Source organism: Chiloscyllium plagiosum, unplaced genomic scaffold, assembly GCF_037043375.1.
Source record: "Chiloscyllium plagiosum isolate Xiang-an unplaced genomic scaffold, Cpla_swu_hap1 HiC_scaffold_22, whole genome shotgun sequence".
Taxonomy (NCBI): domain Eukaryota; kingdom Metazoa; phylum Chordata; class Chondrichthyes; order Orectolobiformes; family Hemiscylliidae; genus Chiloscyllium; species Chiloscyllium plagiosum.
Window position 1 is genome coordinate 61,641,636 of NW_028270160.1, and position 21,079 is coordinate 61,662,714.

Consider the following 21,079-nt stretch of genomic DNA (forward strand, 5'->3'; position numbering starts at 1 on the left):
GATGTCAGTGATGGGAACAGGGTGACAGTGATGAGACCAGAGATGTCAGTGATGGGACCAGAGATGTCAGTGATGGGACCAGAAAAATCAGTTATGGAACAAGAGATGTCAGTGATGGGACCACCGTGTCAGTGATGGGTCCAGAGATGTCAGTGATGGTATCAGAGTGTCAGTGATGAGACCAGAAATGTCAGTGATGAGACCAGAGATGTCAGTGATAGGTCATAGATGTCAGTGATGGTATCGGAGTGTCAGTGATGAGACCAGAACGGTCAGTGATGAGAACAGAGATGTCAGTGATAGGTCCAGAGATGTCAGTGATGGTATCAGAGTGTCAGTGATGAGACCAGAGATGTCAGTGAAGGGTCCAGAGATGTCAGTGATGGGACCAGAGATGTCAGTGAAGGGTCCAGAGAAGTCAGTGATGGGACCAGATATGTCAGTGATGAGAACAGAGATGTCAGTGATGGGACCAGAGTGTCAGTGATGGGGCCAGAGATGTCAGTGAAGGGTCCAGAGATGTCAGTGATGAGACCAGATATGTCAGTGATGAGACCAGAGTGTCAGTGATGGTATCAGAGAGTCAGTGATGAGACCAGAGTGTCAGTGATGGGACCAGAGATGTCAGTGATGGGACCAGGTATGTCAGTGATGAGAACAGAGTGTCAGTGATGGTATCAGAGTGTCAGTGATGGGACCAGAGATGTCAGTGATGGGACCAGAGATGTCAGTGATGGGTCCTGAGTGTCAGTGATGAGACCTGAGATGTCAGTGATGAGACAAGAATGTCAGTTATGGGACCAGAGATGTCAGTGATGGGTCCTGAGTGTCAGTGATGAGACCTGAGATGACAGTGATGACACCAGAGTGTCAGTGATGAGACCAGAGATGTCAGCGATGAGACCAGAGTGTCAGTGATGGAACGAGAGTGTTAGTTAAGTGTCCATAAATGTCAGTGATGGGAATAGAGTGTCAGTGATGGGACAGTGATGTGACTAGAGATGTCAGTGATGGATCCAGAGATGTCAGTGATGGGAACAGAGTGTCAGTGATGGGACCAGAGATGTCAGTGATGGGTCCAGAGATGTCAGTGATGGGAACAGGGTGACAGTGATGAGACCAGAGATGTCAGTGATGGGACCAGAGATGTCAGTGATGGGACCAGAAAAATCAGTTATGGAACAAGAGATGTCAGTGATGGAACCACCGTGTCAGTGATGGGTCCAGAGATGTCAGTGATGGTGTCAGAGTGTCAGTGATGGGACCAGAGATGTCAGTGATGGGTCCAGAGATGTCAGTGATGGTATCAGAGTGTCAGTGATGGGACCAGAGATGTCAGTGATGGGTCCAGAGATGTCAGTGATGGGTCCAGAGATGTCAGTGATGAGACCAGAGATGTCCGTGATGAGACCAGAGATGTCAGTGGTGGGAATAGAGTGTCAGTGATGAGATCAGACTGTCAGTGATGGGAATAGAGTGTCAGTGATGGGACCAGAGATGTCAGTGATGGGTCCAGAGAAGTCAGTGATGGGACTAGAGATGTCAGTGATGAGAGCAGAGATGTCAGTGATGAGACCAGAGATGTCAGTGATGGGAATAGAGTGTCAGTGATGAGATCAGACTGTCAGTGATGGGAATAGAGTGTCAGTGATGGGACCAGAGATGTCAGTGATGGGAACAGAGATGTCAGTGATGAGACCAGAGATGTCATGATGGGACCAGAGATGTCAGTGATGGGTCCAGAGATGTCAGTGATGAGACCAGAGGTGTCAGTGATGAGACCAGAGATGTCAGTGATGGGACCACCGTGCCAGTGATGGGTCCAGAGATGTCAGTGATGAGACCAGAAATGTCAGTGATGAGACCAGAGATGTCAGTGATGAGGTCAGAGATGTCAGTGATGGGACCACCGTTTCAGTGATGGGTCCAGAGATGTCAGTGATGAGACCAGAGATGTCAGTGATGAGACCAGAAATGTCAGTGATGAGACCTGAATGTCAGTGATGCGACCAGAGATGTCAGTGATGCGACCAGAGATGTAAGTGAAGGGTCCACAGTGACAGTGATGAGACCTGAATGTCAGTGATGAGACCAGAGATGTCCGTGATTGTTCATGAGATGTCAGTGATGGGACCAGGAATGTGAGTGAGGGGTCCAGAGATGTCAGCGATGAGAACAGAGTGTCAGTGATGGAATGAGAGTGTTAGTGAAGTGTCCATAAATGTCAGTGATGGGTCCAGAGCTGTCAGTGATGAGAACAGAGTGTCAGTGATGGGACCAGAGATGTCAGTGATGAGACCAGAGATGTAATGATGGTACAAGAGATATCAGTGATGGGACCAGAGATGTCAGTGAATGGAAAAGAGATGTCAGTGATGAGACCAGAAATGTCAGTGATGGGACCAGAGATGTCAGTGAAGGATCCAGAGAAGTCATTGATGGGACCAGAGATATCAGTGAAGGGTCCAGAGATGTCAGTGATGACACCAGATATGTCAGTGATGAGACCAGAGTGTCAGTGATGGTATCAGAGAGTCAGTGATGAGACCAGAGTGTCAGTGATGGGACCAGAGATGTCAGTAATGGGACCAGGTATGTCAGTGATGGGACCAGAGTGTCAGTGATGGGACCAGAGATGTCAGTGAAGGGTCCAGAGATGTCAGTGATGGGTCCTGAGTGTCAGTGATGAGACCTGAGATGTCAGTGATGAGACAAGAATGTCAGTTATGGGACCAGAGATGTCAGTGATGGGTCCTGAGTGTCAGTGATGAGACCTGAGATGTCAGCGATGAGACCAGAGTGTCAGTGATGAGACCAGCGATGTCAGCGATGAGACCAGAATGTCAGTGATGGAACGAGAGTGTTAGTTAAGTGTCCATAAATGTCAGTGATGGGAATAGAGTGTCAGTGATGGGACCAGAGATATCAGTGATGGGGTCAGATATGTCAGTGATGGGTCCAGAGATGTAAGTGATGGGTCCAGAGATGTCAGTGATGGGAACAGGGTGACAGTGATGAGACCAGAGATGTCAGTGATGGGACCAGAGATGTCAGTGATGGGACCAGAAAAATCAGTTATGGAACAAGAGATGTCAGTGATGGGACCACCGTGTCAGTGATGGGTCCAGAGATGTCAGTGATGGTATCGGAGTGTCAGTGATGAGACCAGAACGGTCAGTGATGAGAACAGAGATGTCAGTGATAGGTCGAGAGATGTCAGTGATGGTATCAGAGTGTCAGTGATGAGACCAGAAATGTCAGTGATGAGACCAGAGATGTCAGTGATAGGTCATAGATGTCAGTGATGGTATCGGAGTGTCAGTGATGAGACCAGAACGGTCAGTGATGAGAACAGAGATGTCAGTGATAGGTCCAGAGATGTCAGTGATGGTATCAGAGTGTCAGTGATGAGACCAGAAATGTCAGTGATGAGAACAGAGATGTCAGTGATGGGACCAGAGATGTCAGTGTTGGGACCAGAGATGTCAGTGATTAGACCAGAGATGTCAGTGATGAGACCAGAGTGTCAGTGATGGTATCAGGGTGTCAGTGATGAGACCAGAGATGTCAGTGATGAGATCAGAGTGTCAGTTATGGGACCGGAGATGTCAGTGATGAGACCAGAGATGTCAGTGATGAGACCAGAGATGTCAGTGATGAGATCAGAGTGTCAGTTATGCGACCGGAGATGTCAGTGATGATACCAGAGATGTCCATGATGAGACCAGAGATGTCAGTGATGGTTCCAGAGATGTCAGCGATGAGACCCGAGTGTCAGTGATGGAACGAGAGTGTTAGTGAAGTGTCCATAAATGTCAGTGATGGGAATCAAGTGTCAGTGATGGGACCAGAGATGTCAGTGATGGGACAGACATGTCAGTGATGGGAACAGGGATGTCAGTGATGGGACCAGAGATGTCAGTGAAGGCTCTAGAGATATCAGTGATGGCACCAGTGTGCCAGTGATGGGACCAGCGTGTCAGTGATGGGTCCAGAGATGTCAGTGATGGGACCAGAGTGTCAGTGACGGGAACAGCGATGTCAGTGGTGCGTCCAGCGATGTCAGTGATGGGTCCAGAGTGTCGGTGATGAGACTAGAGATGTCAGTGATGGGTCCAGAGATGTCAGTGATGGTATCAGAGTGTCAGTGATGGGACCAGAGACGTCTGTGATGGGTCCAGAGATGTCAGTGATGGGTCCAGAGATGTCAGTGATGTGAACAGAGTGTCAGTGATGAGACCAGAGATGTCAGTGATGGGACCAGACTGTCAGTGATGGGACCAGAAATGTCAGTGGAGTGTCCAGAGATGTGAGTGATGGGAACAGAGTGTCAGTGATGACGGCAGAGATGTCAGTGATGGGACCAGAGATGTCAGTGATGGGACCAGAGATGTCAGTGATGAGACCAGAGATGTCAGTGATGAGATCAGAGTGTCAGTGATGAGACCTGAGATGTCCGTGATGTGAACAGAGTGTCAGTGATGGTTCCAGACATGTCAGCAATGAGACCCGAGTGTCAGTGATGGAACGAGAGTGTTAATGAAGTGTCCATAAATGTCAGTGATGGGAATCGAGTGTCAGTGATGGGTCCAGAGATGTCAGTGATGGGACCAGAGATGTCAGTGAAGGGTCTAGAGATGTCAGTGATGGGACCAATGTGCCAGTGATGGGACCAGAGTGTCAGTGATGGGAACGGAGATGTCAGTGATGGGTCCAGGGATGTCAGTGGTGGGTCCAGCGATGTCAGTGATGGGTCCAGAGTGTCAGTGATGTGACTAGAGATGTCAGTGATGGATCCAGAGATGTCAGTGATGGGAACAGAGTGACAGTGATGGGACCAGAAATGTCAGTGGTGTGTCCAGAGATGACAGTGTTGGGAACAGAGTGTCAGTGATGGGACCAGAAATATCAGTTATGCAACCAGAGATGTCAGTGATGGGACCAGAGATGTCGGTGATGGGACCACGGTGTCAGTGATGGGTCCAGAGAGGTCGGTGATGAGACCAGAAATGTCAGTGATGAGACCAGAGATGTCAGTGACGAGACAAGAGATGTCAGTGATGGGTGCAGAGATGTCAGTGATGGTATCAGAGTGTCAGTGATGAGACCAGAAATGTCAGTGATGAGAACAGAGATGTCAGTGAAGGGTCCAGAGATGTCAGTGATGAGACCAGATATGTCAGTGATGAGACCAGAGTGTCAGTGATGGTATCAGAGAGTCAGTGATGAGACCAGAGTGTCAGTGATGGGACCAGAGATGTCAGAAATGGACCAGGTATGTCAGTGATGAGCACAGAGTGTGAGTGATGAGACCAGAGATGTCAGTGATGAGACCAGAGTGTCAGTGATGGTATCAGAGTGTCAGTGATGGGACCAGAGTGTCAGTGATGGGACCAGAGATGTCAGTGAAGGGTCCAGAGATGTCAGTGATGGGACCAGAGATGTCAGTGATGGGTCCTGAGTGTCAGTGATGAGACCTGAGATGTCAGTGATGAGACAAGAATGTCAGTTATGGGACCAGAGATGTCAGTGATGGGTCCTGAATGTCAGTGATGAGACCTGAGATGACAGTGATGAGACCAGAGTGTCAGTGATGAGACCAGCGATGTCAGCGATGAGACCAGAGTGTCAGTGATGGAACGAGAGTGTTAGTTAAGTGTCCATAAATGTCAGTGATGGGAATAGAGTGTCAGTGATGGGACCAGAGATATCAGTGATGGGGTCAGATATGTCAGTGATGGGTCCAGAGATGTAAGTGATGGGTCCAGAGATGTCAGTGATGGGAACAGGGTGACAGTGATGAGACCAGAGATGTCAGTGATGGGACCAGAGATGTCAGTGATGGGACCAGAAAAATCAGTTATGGAACAAGAGATGTCAGTGATGGGACCACCGTGTCAGTGATGGGTCCAGAGATGTCAGTGATGGTATCAGAGTGTCAGTGATGAGACCAGAAATGTCAGTGATGAGACCAGAGATGTCAGTGATAGGTCCAGAGATGTCAGTGATGGTATTGGAGTGTCAGTGATGAGACCAGAACGGTCAGTGATGAGAACAGAGATGTCAGTGATAGGTCCAGAGATGTCAGTGATGGTATCAGAGTGTCAGTGATGAGACCAGAAATGTCAGTGATGAGAACAGAGATGTCAGTGATGGGACCAGAGATGTCAGTGATGGGACCAGAGATGTCAGTGATTAGACCAGAGATGTCAGTGATGAGACCAGAGTGTCAGTGATGGTATCAGAGTGTCAGTGATGGGACCAGAGACGTTACTGATGAGACCAGAGATGTGAGTGTTGGGTCCAGAGATGCCAGTGATCAGACCAGAGATGTAATGATGGTAAAAAAGATGTCAGTGGTGGGTCCAGAGATGTCAGTGATGGGTCCAGAGTGTCAGTGATTAGACCAGAGTATCAGTGATGAGACCAGAGATGTCAGTGAAGGGTCCAGAATGGCAGTGATGGGTACACAGTGTCAGTGATGAGACCAAAGATGTCAGTTATGGGAACAGAGATGGAATGATGGTACAAGAGATATCAGTGATGGGACCAGAGATGTCAGTGATGGGAAAAGAGATGTCAGTGATGAGACCAGAGATGTCAGTGAAGTGTCCAGAGATGCCAGTGATGAGACCAGATATGTCAGTGATGAGACCAGAGTGTCAGTGAAGGTATCAGAGTGTCAGTGATGGGACCAGAGATGTCAGTGATGGGTCCAGAGATGTCAGTGATGGGTCCAGAGATGTCAGTGATGAGACCAGAGATGTCAGTGATGAGATCAGAGTGTCAGTTATGGGACCGGAGATGTCAGTGATGAGACCAGAGATGTCAGTGATGAGACCAGAGATGTCAGTGATGAGATCAGAGTGTCAGTTATGCGACCGGAGATGTCAGTGATGAGACCAGAGATGTCAGTGATGAGACCAGAGATGACAGTGATGGTTCCAGAGATGTCAGCGATGAGACCCGAGTGTCAGTGATGGAACGAGAGTGTTAGTGAAGTGTCCATAAATGTCAGTGATGGGAATCGAGTGTCAGTGATGGGACCAGAGATGTCAGTGATGGGAACAGGGATGTCAGTGATGGGACCAGAGATGTCAGTGAAGGCTCTAGAGATATCAGTGATGGCACCAGTGTGCCAGTGATGGGACCAGTGTGTCAGTGATGGGTCCAGAGATGTCAGTGATGGGACCAGAGTGTCAGTGACGGGAACAGCGATGTCAGTGGTGGGTCCAGCGATGTCAGTGATGGGTCCAGAGTGTCGGTGATGAGACTAGAGATGTCAGTGATGGGTCCAGAGATGTCAGTGATGGTATCAGAGTGTCAGTGATGGGACCAGAGACGTCTGTGATGGGTCCAGAGATGTCAGTGATGGGTCCAGAGATGTCAGTGATGTGAACAGAGTGTCAGTGATGAGACCAGAGATGTCAGTGATGGGACCAGACTGTCAGTGATGGGACCAGAAATGTCAGTGGAGTGTCCAGCGATGTGAGTGATGGGAACAGAGTGTCAGTGATGACGGCAGAGATGTCAGTGATGGGACCAGAGATGTCAGTGATGGGACCAGAGATGTCAGTGATGAGACCAGAGATGTCAGTGATGAGATCAGAGTGTCAGTGATGAGACCTGAGATGTCCGTGATGTGAACAGAGTGTCAGTGATGGTTCCAGACATGTCAGCAAAGAGACCCGAGTGTCAGTGATGGAACGAGAGTGTTAATGAAGTGTCCATAAATGTCAGTGATGGGAATCGAGTGTCAGTGATGGGTCCAGAGATGTCAGTGATGGGACCAGAGATGTCAGTGAAGGGTCTAGAGATGTCAGTGATGGGACCAATGTGCCAGTGATGGGACCAGAGTGTCAGTGATGGGAACGGAGATGTCAGTGATGGGTCCAGGGATGTCAGTGGTGGGTCCAGCAATGTCAGTGATGGGTCCAGAGTGTCAGTGATGTGACTAGAGATGTCAGTGATGGATCCAGAGATGTCAGTGATGGGAACAGAGTGACAGTGATGGGACCAGAAATGTCAGTGGTGTGTCCAGAGATGACAGTGTTGGGAACAGAGTGTCAGTGATGGGACCAGAAATATCAGTTATGCAACCAGAGATGTCAGTGATGGGACCAGAGATGTCGGTGATGGAAACACGGTGTCAGTGATGAGACCAGAAATGTCAGTGATGAGACCAGAGATGTCAGTGATGGGACCAGAGATGTCAGTGATGGGACCAGAGATGTCAGTGATGGGTCCTGTGTGTCAGTGATGAGACCTGAGATGACAGTGATGAGACCAGAGTGTCAGTGATGAGACCAGAGATGTCAGCGATGAGACCAGAGTGTCAGTGATGGAACGAGAGTGTTAGTTAAGTGTCCATAAATGTCAGTGATGGGAATAGAGTGTCAGTGATGGGTCCAGAGCTGTCAGTGATGAGAACAGAGTGTCAGTGATGGGACCAGAGATGTCAGTGATGAGACCAGAGTATCAGTGATGGTATCAGAGTGTCAGTGATGAGACCAGAGATGTCAGTGAAGGGTCCAGAGATGTCAGTGATGGGACCAGAGATGTCAGTGAAGGGTCCAGAGAAGTCAGTGATGGGACCAGATATGTCAGTGATGAGAACAGAGATGTCAGTGATGGGACCAGAGTGTCAGTGATGGGACCAGAGATGTCAGTGAAGGGTCCAGAGATGTCAGTGATGAGACCAGATATGTCAGTGATGAGACCAGAGTGTCAGTGATGGTATCAGAGAGTCAGTGATGAGACCAGAGTGTCAGTGATGGGACCAGAGATGTCAGTGATGGGACCAGGTATGTCAGTGATGAGAACAGAGTGTCAGTGATGGTATCAGAGTGTCAGTGATGGGACCAGAGATGTCAGTGATGGGACCAGAGATGTCAGTGATGGGTCCTGAGTGTCAGTGATGAGACCTGAGATGTCAGTGATGGGACAAGAATGTCAGTTATGGGACCAGAGATGTCAGTGATGGGTCCTGAGTGTCAGTGATGAGACCTGAGATGACAGTGATGAGACCAGAGTGTCAGTGATGAGACCAGAGATGTCAGCGATGAGACCAGAGTGTCAGTGATGGAACGAGAGTGTTAGTTAAGTGTCCACATATGTCAGTGATGGGAATAGAGTGTCAGTGATGGGACCAGAGATATCAGTGATGGGAACACGGATGTCAGTGATGAGACCAGAGATGTCAGTGATGGGGTCAGATATGTCAGTGATGGGTCCAGAGATGTCAGTGATGGGTCCAGAGATGTCAGTGATGGGAACAGGGTGACAGTGATGAGACCAGAGATGTCAGTGATGGGACCAGAGATGTCAGTGATGGGACCAGAAAAATCAGTTATGGAACAAGAGATGTCAGTGATGGGACCACCGTGTCAGTGATGGGTCCAGAGATGTCAGTGATGGTATCAGAGTGTCAGTGATGAGACCAGAAATGTCAGTGATGAGACCAGAGATGTCAGTGATAGGTCCAGAGATGTCAGTGATGGTATCGGAGTGTCAGCGATGAGACCAGAACGGTCAGTGATGAGAACAGAGATGTCAGTGATAGGTCGAGAGATGTCAGTGATGGTATCAGAGTGTCAGTGATGAGACCAGAAATGTCAGTGATGAGACAAGAGAAGTCAGTGATGGGAATAGAGTGTCAGTGATGGGACCAGAGATGTCAGTGATGGGACCAGAGATGTCAGTGATGGTATCAGAGTGTCAGTGATGGGACCAGAGATGTCAGTGATGGGTCCAGAGATGTCAGTGATGGGTCCAGAGATGTCAGTGATGGGACCAGAGATGTCCGTGATGAGACCAGAGATGTCAGTGATGGGTCCAGAGAAGTCAGTGATGGGACTAGAGATGTCAGTGATGAGAGTAGAGATGTCAGTGATGAGACCAGTGATGTCAGTGATGGGAATAGAGTGTCAGTGATGAGATCAGACTGTCAGTGATGGGAATAGAGTGTCAGTGATGGGACCAGAGATGTCAGTGATGGGTCCAGAGATGTCAGTGATGAGACCAGAGGTGTCAGTGATGAGAACAGAGATGTCAGTGATAGGTCCAGAGATGTCAGTGATGGTATCGGAGTGTCAGTGATGAGACCAGAACGGTCAGTGATGAGAACAGAGATGTCAGTGATAGGTCCAGAGATGTCAGTGACGGTATCAGAGTGTCAGTGATGAGACCAGAAATGTCAGTGATGAGAACAGAGATGTCAGTGATGGGACCAGAGATGTCAGTGATGAGACCAGAGTGTCAGTGATGGTATCAGAGTGTCAGTGATGAGACAGAGATGTCAGTGAAGGGTCAAGAGATGTCAGTGATGGTTATCAGAGTGCCAGTGATGGGACCAGAGATGTCAGTGATGGGACCAGAGATGTCACTGATGAGACCAGAGATGTAAGTGTTGGGTCCAGAAATGCCAGTGATCAGACCAGAGATGTAATGATGGTAAAAAAGATGTCAGTGATGGGACCAGAGATGTCAGTGATGGGTCCAGAGTGTCAGTGATTATACCAGAGTATCAGTGATGAGACCAGAGATGTCAGTGAAGGGTCCAGAGATGGCAGTAATGGGTCCACAGTGTCAGTGATGAGACCAAAGATGTCAGTTATGGGACCAGAGATGGAATGATGGTACAAGAGATATCAGTGATGGGACCAGAGATGTCAGTGATGGGAAAAGAGATGTCAGTGATGAGACCAGAGATGTCAGTGAAGTGTCCAGAGATGCCAGTGATGAGACCAGATATGTCAGTAATGAGACCAGAGTGTCAGTGATGGTATCAGAGTGTCAGTAATGAGACCAGAGATGTCAGTGAAGTGTCCAGAGATGCCAGTGATGAGACCAGATATGTCAGTGATGAGACCAGAGTGTCAGTGATGGTGTCAGAGTGTCAGTGATGGGACCAGAGATGTCAGTGAGGGGTCCAGAGATGTCAGTGATGAGACCAGAGATGTCAGCGATGAGACCAGAGATGTCAGTGATGGGTCCAGAGATGTCAGTGATGGGACCAGAAAAATCAGTTATGCAACAAGAGATGTCAGTGATGGGACCACCGTGTCAGTGATGGGTCCAGAGATGTCAGTGATGGTATCAGAGTGTCAGTGATGAGACCAGAAATGTCAGTGATGAGACCAGAGATGTCAGTGATAGGTCCAGAGATGTCAGTGATGGAATCGGAGTGTCAGTGATGAGACCAGAATGGTCAGTGATGAGAACAGAGATGTCAGTGATAGGTCGAGAGATGTCAGTGATGGTATCAGAGTGTCAGTGATGAGACCAGAAATGTCAGTGATGAGACAAGCGATGTCAGTGATGGGAATAGAGTGTCAGTGATGGGACCAGAGATGTCAGTGATGGGACCAGAGATGTCAGTGATGAGACCAGAGATGTCAGTGATGGGAATAGAGTGTCAGGGATGAGACCAGACTGTCAGTGATGGGAATAGAGTGTCAGTGATGGGACCAGAGATGTCAGTGATGGGAACAGAGATGTCAGTGATGAGACCAGAGATGTCATGATGGGACCAGAGATGTCAGTGATGAGACCAGAGATGTCAGTGATGAGACCAGAGGTGTCACTGATGAGACCAGAGATGTCAGTGATGGGACCACCGCGCCAGTGATGGGTCCAGAGATGTCAGTGATGAGACCAGAAATGTCAGTGATGAGACCAGAGATGTCAGTGATGAGGTCAGAGATGTCAGTGATGGGACCACCGTTTCAGTGATGGGTCCAGAGATGTCACTGATGCGACCAGAGATGTCAGTGAAGGGTCCACAGTGACAGTGATGAGACCTGAATGTCAGTGATGAGACCAGAGATGTCCGTGATTGTTCCAGAGATGTCAGTGATGGGACCAGAAATGTGAGTGAGGGGTCCGGAGATGTCAGCGATGAGACCCGAGTGTCAGTGATGGAATGAGAGTGTTAGTGAAGTGTCCATAAATGTCAGTGATGGGAATCGAGTGTCAGTGATGGGTCCAGAGCTGTCAGTGATGAGAACAGAGTGTCAGTGATGGGACCAGAGATGTCAGTGATGAGACCAGAGATGTCAGTGATGGGAAAAGAGATGTCAGTGATGAGACCAGACATGTCAGTGATGAGACCAGAGTATCAGTGATGGTATCAGAGTGTCAGTGATGAGACCAGAGATGTCAGTGAAGGGTCCAGAGATGTCAGTGATGGGACCAGAGATGTCAGTGATGGGACCAGAGATGTCAGTGAAGGGTCCAGAGAAGTCAGTGATGGGACCAGATATGTCAGTGATGAGAACAGAGATGTCAGTGATGGGACCAGAGTGTCAGTGATGGGACCAGAGATGTCAGTGAAGGGTCCAGAGATGTCAGTGATGAGACCAGATATGTCAGTGATGAGACCAGAGTGTCAGTGATGGTATCAGAGAGTCAGTGATGAGACCAGAGTGTCAGTGATGGGACCAGAGATGTCAGTGATGGGACCAGGTATGTCAGTGATGAGAACAGAGTGTCAGTGATGGTATCAGAGTGTCAGTGATGGGACCAGAGATGTCAGTGATGGGACCAGAGATGTCAGTGATGGGTCCTGAGTGTCAGTGATGAGACCTGAGATGACAGTGATGAGACCAGAGTGTCAGTGATGAGACCAGATATGTCAGCGATGAGACCAGAGTGTCAGTGATGGAACGAGAGTGTTAGTTAAGTGTCCATAAATGTCAGTGTTGGGAATAGAGTGTCAGTGATGGGACCAGAAATATCAGTGATGGGAACACGGATGTCAGTGATGAGACCAGAGATGTCAGTGATGGGGTCAGATATGTCAGTGATGGGTCCAGAGATGTCAGTGATGGGTCCAGAGATGTCAGTGATGGGAACGGGGTGACAGTGATGAGACCAGAGATGTCAGTGATGGGACCAGAGATGTCACTGATGAGACCAGAGATGTGAGTGTTGGGTCCAGAGATGCCAGTGATCAGACCAGAGATGTAATGATGGTAAAAAAGATGTCAGTGATGGGACCAGAGATGTCAGTGATGGGTCCAGAGTGTCAGTGATTAGACCAGAGTATCAGTGATGAGACCAGAGATGTCAGTGAAGGGTCCAGAGATGGCAGTAATGGGTCCACAGTGTCAGTGATGAGACCAAAGATGTCAGTTATGGGACCAGAGATGGAATGATGGTACAAGAGATATCAGTGATGGGACCAGAGATGTCAGTGATGGGAAAAGAGATGCCAGTGATGAGACCAGATATGTCAGTGATGAGACCAGAGTGTCAGTGATGGTGACAGAGTGTCAGTGATGGGACCAGAGATGTCAGTGAGGGGTCCAGAGATGTCAGTGATGAGACCAGAGATGTCAGCGATGAGACCAGAGATGTCAGTGATGGGTCCAGAGATGTCAGTGATGGGACCAGAAAAATCAGTTCTGCAACAAGAGATGTCAGTGATGGGACCACCGTGTCAGTGATGGGTCCAGAGATGTCAGTGATGGTATCAGAGTGTCAGTTATGAGACCAGAAATGTCAGTGATGAGACCAGAGATGTCAGTGATAGGTCCAGAGATGTCAGTGATGGTATCGGAGTGTCAGTGATGAGACCAGAACGGTCAGTGATGAGAACAGAGATGTCAGTGATAGGTCGAGAGATGTCAGTGATGGTATCAGAGTGTCAGTGAAGAGACCAGAAATGTCAATGATGAGACAAGAGATGTCAGTGATGGGAATAGAGTGTCAGTGATGGGACCAGAGATGTCAGTGATGGGACCAGAGATGTCAGTGATGAGACCAGAGATGTCAGTGATGGGAATAGAGTGTCAGTGATGAGATCAGACTGTCAGTGATGGGAATAGAATGTCAGTGATGGGACCAGAGATGTCAGTGATGGGAACAGAGATGTCAGTGATGAGACCAGAGATGTCATGATGGGACCAGAGATGTCAGTGATGGGTCCAGAGATGTCAGTGATGAGACCAGAGGTGTCAGTGATGAGACCAGAGATGTCAGTGATGGGACCACCGTGCCAGTGATGGGTCCAGAGATGTCAGTGATGAGACCAGAAATGTCAGTGATGCGACCAGAGATGTCAGTGATGCGACCAGAGATGTCAGTGAAGGGTCCACAGTGACAGTGATGAGACCTGAATGTCAGTGATGAGACCAGAGATGTCCGTGATTGTTCCAGAGATGTCAGTGATGGGACCAGAAATGTGAGTGAGGGGTCCAGAGATGTCAGCGATGAGACCCGAGTGTCAGTGATGGAATGAGAGTGTTAGTGAAGTGTCCATAAATGTCAGTGATGGGAATCGAGTGTCAGTGATGGGTCCAGAGCTGTCAGTGATGAGAACAGAGTGTCAGTGATGAGACCAGAGATGTCAGTGATGGGAAAAGAGATGTCAGTGATGAGACCAGAAATGTCAGTGATGGGACCAGAGATGTCAGTGAAGGATCCAGAGAAGTCATTGATGGGACTAGAGATGTCAGTAATGAGAGCAGACATGTCAGTGATGAGACCAGAGTATCAGTGATGGTATCAGAGTGTCAGTGATGAGACCAGAGATGTCAGTGAAGGGTCCAGAGATGTCAGTGATGGGACCAGAGATGTCAGTGAAGGGTCCAGAGAAGTCAGTGATGGGACCAGATATGTCAGTGATGAGAACAGAGATGTCAGTGATGGGATCAGAGTGTCAGTGATGGGACCAGAGATGTCAGTGAAGGGTCCAGAGATGTCAGTGATGAGACCAGATATGTCAGTGATGAGACCAGAGTGTCAGTGATGGTATCAGAGAGTCAGTGATGAGACCAGAGTGTCAGTGATGGGACCAGAGATGTCAGTGATGGGACCAGGTATGTCAGTGATGAGAACAGAGTGTCAGTGATGGTATCAGAGTGTCAGTGATGGGACCAGAGATGTCAGTGATGGGACCAGAGATGTCAGTGATGGGTCCTGAGTGTCAGTGATGAGACCTGAGATGACAGTGATGAGACCAGAGTGTCAGTGATGAGACCAGATATGTCAGCGATGAGACCAGAGTGTCAGTGATGGAACGAGAGTGTTAGTTAAGTGTCCATAAATGTCAGTGTTGGGAATAGAGTGTCAGTGATGGGACCAGAAATATCAGTGATGGGAACACGGATGTCAGTGATGAGACCAGAGATGTCAGTGATGGGGTCAGATATGTCAGTGATGGGACCAGAGATGTCAGTGATGGGACCAGGTATGTCAGTGATGAGAACAGAGTGTCAGTGATGGTATCAGAGTGTCAGTGATGGGACCAGAGATGTCAGTGATGGGACCAGAGATGTCAGTGATGGGTCCTGAGTGTCAGTGATGAGACCTGAGATGTCAGTGATGGGACAAGAATGTCAGTTATGGGACCAGAGATGTCAGTGATGGGTCCTGAGTGTCAGTGATGAGACCTGAGATGACAGTGATGAGACCAGAGTGTCAGTGATGAGACCAGAGATGTCAGCGATGAGACCAGAGTGTCAGTGATGGAACGAGAGTGTTAGTTAAGTGTCCACATATGTCAGTGATGGGAATAGAGTGTCAGTGATGGGACCAGAGATATCAGTGATGGGAACACGGATGTCAGTGATGAGACCAGAGATGTCAGTGATGGGGTCAGATATGTCAGTGATGGGTCCAGAGATGTCAGTGATGGGTCCAGAGATGTCAGTGATGGGAACAGGGTGACAGTGATGAGACCAGAGATGTCAGTGATGGGACCAGAGATGTCAGTGATGGGACCAGAAAAATCAGTTATGGAACAAGAGATGTCAGTGATGGGACCACCGTGTCAGTGATGGGTCCAGAGATGTCAGTGATGGTATCAGAGTGTCAGTGATGAGACCAGAAATGTCAGTGATGAGACCAGAGATGTCAGTGATAGGTCCAGAGATGTCAGTGATGGTATCGGAGTGTCAGCGATGAGACCAGAACGGTCAGTGATGAGAACAGAGATGTCAGTGATAGGTCGAGAGATGTCAGTGATGGTATCAGAGTGTCAGTGATGAGACCAGAAATGTCAGTGATGAGACAAGAGAAGTCAGTGATGGGAATAGAGTGTCAGTGATGGGACCAGAGATGTCAGTGATGGGACCAGAGATGTCAGTGATGGTATCAGAGTGTCAGTGATGGGACCAGAGATGTCAGTGATGGGTCCAGAGATGTCAGTGATGGGTCCAGAGATGTCAGTGATGGGACCAGAGATGTCCGTGATGAGACCAGAGATGTCAGTGATGGGTCCAGAGAAGTCAGTGATGGGACTAGAGATGTCAGTGATGAGAGTAGAGATGTCAGTGATGAGACCAGTGATGTCAGTGATGGGAATAGAGTGTCAGTGATGAGATCAGACTGTCAGTGATGGGAATAGAGTGTCAGTGATGGGACCAGAGATGTCAGTGATGGGTCCAGAGATGTCAGTGATGAGACCAGAGGTGTCAGTGATGAGAACAGAGATGTCAGTGATAGGTCCAGAGATGTCAGTGATGGTATCGGAGTGTCAGTGATGAGACCAGAACGGTCAGTGATGAGAACAGAGATGTCAGTGATAGGTCCAGAGATGTCAGTGACGGTATCAGAGTGTCAGTGATGAGACCAGAAATGTCAGTGATGAGAACAGAGATGTCAGTGATGGGACCAGAGATGTCAGTGATGAGACCAGAGTGTCAGTGATGGTATCAGAGTGTCAGTGATGAGACAGAGATGTCAGTGAAGGGTCAAGAGATGTCAGTGATGGTTATCAGAGTGCCAGTGATGGGACCAGAGATGTCAGTGATGGGACCAGAGATGTCACTGATGAGACCAGAGATGTAAGTGTTGGGTCCAGAAATGCCAGTGATCAGACCAGAGATGTAATGATGGTAAAAAAGATGTCAGTGATGGGACCAGAGATGTCAGTGATGGGTCCAGAGTGTCAGTGATTATACCAGAGTATCAGTGATGAGACCAGAGATGTCAGTGAAGGGTCCAGAGATGGCAGTAATGGGTCCACAGTGTCAGTGATGAGACCAAAGATGTCAGTTATGGGACCAGAGATGGAATGATGGTACAAGAGATATCAGTGATGGGACCAGAGATGTCAGTGATGGGAAAAGAGATGTCAGTGATGAGACCAGAGATGTCAGTGAAGTGTCCAGAGATGCCAGTGATGAGACCAGATATGTCAGTAATGAGACCAGAGTGTCAGTGATGGTATCAGAGTGTCAGTGATGAGACCAGAGATGTCAGTGAAGTGTCCAGAGATGCCAGTGATGAGACCAGATATGTCAGTGATGAGACCAGAGTGTCAGTGATGGTGTCAGAGTGTCAGTGATGGGACCAGAGATGTCAGTGAGGGGTCCAGAGATGTCAGTGATGAGACCAGAGATGTCAGCGATGAGACCAGAGATGTCAGTGATGGGTCCAGAGATGTCAGTGATGGGACCAGAAAAATCAGTTATGCAACAAGAGATGTCAGTGATGGGACCACCGTGTCAGTGATGGGTCCAGAGATGTCAGTGATGGTATCAGAGTGTCAGTGATGAGACCAGAAATGTCAGTGATGAGACCAGAGATGTCAGTGATAGGTCCAGAGATGTCAGTGATGGAATCGGAGTGTCAGTGATGAGACCAGAATGGTCAGTGATGAGAACAGAGATGTCAGTGATAGGTCGAGAGATGTCAGTGATGGTATCAGAGTGTCAGTGATGAGACCAGAAATGTCAGTGATGAGACAAGCGATGTCAGTGATGGGAATAGAGTGTCAGTGATGGGACCAGAGATGTCAGTGATGGGACCAGAGATGTCAGTGATGAGACCAGAGATGTCAGTGATGGGAATAGAGTGTCAGGGATGAGACCAGACTGTCAGTGATGGGAATAGAGTGTCAGTGATGGGACCAGAGATGTCAGTGATGGGAACAGAGATGTCAGTGATGAGACCAGAGATGTCATGATGGGACCAGAGATGTCAGTGATGAGACCAGAGATGTCAGTGATGAGACCAGAGGTGTCAGTGATGAGACCAGAGATGTCAGTGATGGGACCACCGTGCCAGTGATGGGTCCAGAGATGTCAGTGATGAGACCAGAAATGTCAGTGATGAGACCAGAGATGTCAGTGATGAGGTCAGAGATGTCAGTGATGGGACCACCGTTTCAGTGATGGGTCCAGAGATGTCAGTGATGCAACCAGAGATGTCAGTGATGCGACCAGAGATGTCAGTGAAGGGTCCACAGTGACAGTGATGAGACCTGAATGTCAGTGATGAGACCAGAGATGTCCGTGATTGTTCCAGAGATGTCAGTGATGGGACCAGAAATGTGAGTGAGGGGTCCGGAGATGTCAGCGATGAGACCCGAGTGTCAGTGATGGAATGAGAGTGTTAGTGAAGTGTCCATAAATGTCAGTGATGGGAATCGAGTGTCAGTGATGGGTCCAGAGCTGTCAGTGATGAGAACAGAGTGTCAGTGATGGGACCAGAGATGTCAGTGATGAGACCAGAGATGTCAGTGATGGGAAAAGAGATGTCAGTGATGAGACCAGACATGTCAGTGATGAGACCAGAGTATCAGTGATGGTATCAGAGTGTCAGTGATGAGACCAGAGATGTCAGTGAAGCGTCCAGAGATGTCAGTGATGGGACCAGAGATGTCAGTGATGGGACCAGAGATGTCAGTGAAGGGTCCAGAGAAGTCAGTGATGGGACCAGATATGTCAGTGATGAGAACAGAGATGTCAGTGATGGGACCAGAGTGTCAGTGATGGGACCAGAGATGTCAGTGAAGGGTCCAGAGATGTCAGTGATGAGACCAGATATGTCAGTGATGAGACCAGAGTGTCAGTGATGGTATCAGAGAGTCAGTGATGAGACCAGAGTGTCAGTGATGGGACCAGAGATGTCAGTGATGGGACCAGGTATGTCAGTGATGAGAACAGAGTGTCAGTGATGGTATCAGAGTGTCAGTGATGGGACCAGAGATGTCAGTGATGGGACCAGAGATGTCAGTGATGGGTCCTGAGTGTCAGTGATGAGACCTGAGATGACAGTGATGAGACCAGAGTGTCAGTGATGAGACCAGATATGTCAGCGATGAGACCAGAGTGTCAGTGATGGAACGAGAGTGTTAGTTAAGTGTCCATAAATGTCAGTGTTGGGAATAGAGTGTCAGTGATGGGACCAGAAATATCAGTGATGGGAACACGGATGTCAGTGATGAGACCAGAGATGTCAGTGATGGGGTCAGATATGTCAGTGATGGGTCCAGAGATGTCAGTGATGGGTCCAGAGATGTCAGTGATGGGAACGGGGTGACAGTGATGAGACCAGAGATGTCAGTGATGGGACCAGAGATGTCACTGATGAGACCAGAGATGTGAGTGTTGGGTCCAGAGATGCCAGTGATCAGACCAGAGATGTAATGATGGTAAAAAAGATGTCAGTGATGGGACCAGAGATGTCAGTGATGGGTCCAGAGTGTCAGTGATTAGACCAGAGTATCAGTGATGAGACCAGAGATGTCAGTGAAGGGTCCAGAGATGGCAGTAATGGGTCCACAGTGTCAGTGATGAGACCAAAGATGTCAGTTATGGGACCAGAGATGGAATGATGGTACAAGAGATATCAGTGATGGGACCAGAGATGTCAGTGATGGGAAAAGAGATGCCAGTGATGAGACCAGATATGTCAGTGATGAGACCAGAGTGTCAGTGATGGTGACAGAGTGTCAGTGATGGGACCAGAGATGTCAGTGAGGGGTCCAGAGATGTCAGTGATGAGACCAGAGATGTCAGCGATGAGACCAGAGATGTCAGTGATGGGTCCAGAGATGTCAGTGATGGGACCAGAAAAATCAGTTCTGCAACAAGAGATGTCAGTGATGGGACCACCGTGTCAGTGATGGGTCCAGAGATGTCAGTGATGGTATCAGAGTGTCAGTTATGAGACCAGAAATGTCAGTGATGAGACCAGAGATGTCAGTGATAGGTCCAGAGATGTCAGTGATGGTATCGGAGTGTCAGTGATGAGACCAGAACGGTCAGTGATGAGAACAGAGATGTCAGTGATAGGTCGAGAGATGTCAGTGATGGTATCAGAGTGTCAGTGAAGAGACCAGAAATGTCAATGATGAGACAAGAGATGTCAGTGATGGGAATAGAGTGTCAGTGATGGGACCAGAGATGTCAGTGATGGGACCAGAGATGTCAGTGATGAGACCAGAGATGTCAGTGATGGGAATAGAGTGTCAGTGATGAGATCAGACTGTCAGTGATGGGAATAGAATGTCAGTGATGGGACCAGAGATGTCAGTGATGGGAACAGAGATGTCAGTGATGAGACCAGAGATGTCATGATGGGACCAGAGATGTCAGTGATGGGTCCAGAGATGTCAGTGATGAGACCAGAGGTGTCAGTGATGAGACCAGAGATGTCAGTGATGGGACCACCGTGCCAGTGATGGGTCCAGAGATGTCAGTGATGAGACCAGAAATGTCAGTGATGCGACCAGAGATGTCAGTGATGCGACCAGAGATGTCAGTGAAGGGTCCACAGTGACAGTGATGAGACCTGAATGTCAGTGATGAGACCAGAGATGTCCGTGATTGTTCCAGAGATGTCAGTGATGGGACCAGAAATGTGAGTGAGGGGTCCAGAGATGTCAGCGATGAGACCCGAGTGTCAGTGATGGAATGAGAGTGTTAGTGAAGTGTCCATAAATGTCAGTGATGGGAATCGAGTGTCAGTGATGGGTCCAGAGCTGTCAGTGATGAGAACAGAGTGTCAGTGATGAGACCAGAGATGTCAGTGATGGGAAAAGAGATGTCAGTGATGAGACCAGAAATGTCAGTGATGGGACCAGAGATGTCAGTGAAGGATCCAGAGAAGTCATTGATGGGACTAGAGATGTCAGTAATGAGAGCAGACATGTCAGTGATGAGACCAGAGTATCAGTGATGGTATCAGAGTGTCAGTGATGAGACCAGAGATGTCAGTGAAGGGTCCAGAGATGTCAGTGATGGGACCAGAGATGTCAGTGAAGGGTCCAGAGAAGTCAGTGATGGGACCAGATATGTCAGTGATGAGAACAGAGATGTCAGTGATGGGATCAGAGTGTCAGTGA